Source organism: Wasmannia auropunctata, unplaced genomic scaffold (assembly GCF_000956235.1).
Source record: "Wasmannia auropunctata unplaced genomic scaffold, wasmannia.A_1.0 LD336053.1, whole genome shotgun sequence".
In the NCBI taxonomy this organism is placed as follows: domain Eukaryota; kingdom Metazoa; phylum Arthropoda; class Insecta; order Hymenoptera; family Formicidae; genus Wasmannia; species Wasmannia auropunctata.
In genome coordinates this window covers 6,660,834-6,663,464 of record NW_012026837.1, presented here as the reverse complement: position 1 = coordinate 6,663,464, position 2,631 = coordinate 6,660,834, and the positions used below count along the sequence as shown (strand labels likewise).

The 2,631-nt window shown below is 34.1% G+C and overlaps 2 protein-coding genes across 5 annotated transcripts in view; both read left to right on the top strand.

The window, feature by feature from the left end:
- Positions 1 to 2,631, top strand: part of LOC105451268 — a 127,748-nt gene that overhangs the window by 95,114 nt on the left and 30,003 nt on the right. The window lies entirely within an intron of this gene.
- The window catches only part of LOC105451329 (28S ribosomal protein S28, mitochondrial-like), a 4,841-nt gene that overhangs the window by 1,801 nt on the left and 409 nt on the right, over positions 1 to 2,631 (top strand). The window lies entirely within an intron of this gene.

Here is a 2,631-nt window from a genome sequence, read left to right as displayed (position 1 = left end):
TTGGAAAGTAGAGATTTCAAGCTGTAAAATGCTTTTTTGATCATCTCGATACGATCATTTTTGACGAAGTTACACTCTCTTGAATTTTGCCTATTTTTGGAGGCTAGAACAGGTGATCCTTTAATTTTTTGGACCAGTGTATTAGCCTAATATTTTTAGCATGAAAATGAACAAAATGAGCGCAGCCAGAAAGTGTAACTGTAAAAAATAGATTTGAGTGGAATATGCGATTAGTATTTCACTGCGTTATTTTGGTTCTTTTAATTTTTCTCTAAGTGCATGCTCCTTTAAGCGTACTACTGAGAATGCCTTCGCATGCCACTATAGTGGCACGCGTGCCCCGAGTTGGCCAACCCTGCTGTATTTTTTTATTTACGAGAAATGTTGTATATTCTGCCAAGTCCATCTGTTGATGCTGTGTATTACTGATGTTTTCGGATGAGCGATGTTAATATCAATTTGTTCAATGTTGTTTCAATGTTGCAGCAACATTATATTAATCAATGTAGAAAAATGAACAACATATAGATTTGACGTTGAAAAAACATTCACTTTAACATTATTCACTGTTATGTTATATTTATGTCTTAAACATAATAATGAAACGTGTTACAGTATAACATTAAAAAAATAATTTAATTTATATATTTAAAATATTTAAAAAATATTTTTAAAACCATATGTTATTATATAATGTTTGTATAATATTTACAAAATATTATGCAAAAATAATCAAAAATTATATGTAATATTAACATTTTAAAAAGTATAGATTCAATATTTCTTATTTACTGAAGTAACTAATAGTAGCAGTTCCAGCTCTTGACTAATTAACTTTTTTTTAGAAATTGTTGATGAATTTGTTTTCATAAGTATGCCACAATCGAAATGATCACAATAATATTTCTGTGTATATAATAATTCTTATACATATACGCAATATATGTTGCCTTTAGGCAATTTTGAGTAATTTTGAACAAAAAATGATCTGTATACAAGGTGTCTGGTACTCAGTGGTATAGCGCTCGTGAGCAGGTAGTGTCGACCAAACTGAACAAAAAAGTCCTCTACCATTTTACGATCTTCGCAATAGTTTTCGAGATATTAATATATAATGCTCGTCGAATCTGAACGCGCGGCGAGATATGCCCGCCCTCCGCAGACCGCGGTCGCCAACAGCATTGATAAGCGTGCAATTACCCCCACTCCGCGCCGCGCACTAGGCGACCGCATAGTGGCGTTAAATCAATTACTCCCACTATGCGCCACTCACTAGGCGCGCGGAGGTGGTGATCGTAGTCCGCGGCGGGCGGGCGTATCTCGCCACGCGTTTAGATTCGACGAGCTTTATATATTAATATCTCGAAAACTATTACAAAGATCGCAAAATGGTAGAGAACTTTTTTGTTCAGTTTGATTCACACTACCTGCCCACGAGCGCTGTACCATTGAGTACCAAACACCCAGTATAGACGACGGAAATATATACATATGCTGTTTCAACATAATAAAAAATTATTGTGCACACACGAGTTCTATATTCGAAAAATAATAGAAAGAGTATGAATTAAAATTAATATATAACTTAATAAGTCTGCCATTAAATGTACAACAATAATATTAATAATACATTACTTTATTTATGAAATTATAACTAAAATTATAATTAGAATAATGTTTAAAATATAATTTCAGAAAATTATCTATATTTCCATGTTTTATATATTTCTTTATAAACAAGAAATAATCGATTTCTAGTTAAATTAAAAATAAATCTATCCCTGCAATTTCTTCTTTGACTTTTGCTTCGAGAAAGATAAAGGAAAAATCAATTATTGAATAAATAGTAAATTTACTTGAAAAGGAGGGGTGTCAATAAGGCCGTTTTTTGGACCACGTCAGAATCGCTCCAAACTGTGGTATTTTCTTCCTACCGATGTAGCTCACAACCTCCTAGAACCGTTTGCTGTCCGAGCAATTAGAGTCTGAGAACGGGCAACTTGAAATCTCAAAAATCAATGGAGTTTTTCACATGGTGGTAGTGCCGGTCTCATTTCAGCATGTCATTGTTGAGCTTCCATCATCATATTTTCTCAAAAACTACTAGAGTATTTGCTGCTTTAAATACGAAAGGGAGCTCATCAGACCTTCATGCATTCAAGATAGAATCAAGCCTGGTATTTTGAACGGATTGCCATATTACTGAACAATCATGCAATAGCATCCCTTGCGATGAATTGGACGATACTACTATAAGCCCAAACTTGATTTTAAGGAATAACATCATTTTGCGAATGCAATGTATATTCGAAATCACATACTGTGAAAAAATATTTGAATTCCAAACCTCAGTGAAGAGATGTAAAGAATACCTTCCGGAACGGACTTCTTTTTCATAGAATGCAATGCTCAGCTTCGCGGAGCATTGGTATCATTCAGGTTATTGTGTTCTGCTGCACAGTATGTACAACAAATAATCAATCGTTCCATTTTAATTAACAATTCATGCATTCCCAAAACGAGAACAGTACTGTGCACTATCCACACTTCCAGTAGCTTTGTTCTTTTGTTTTTCTTCCCAGGATTCGTTCCTCTCAACAGATTCAACATCGACTTGGATACACAGTTGTC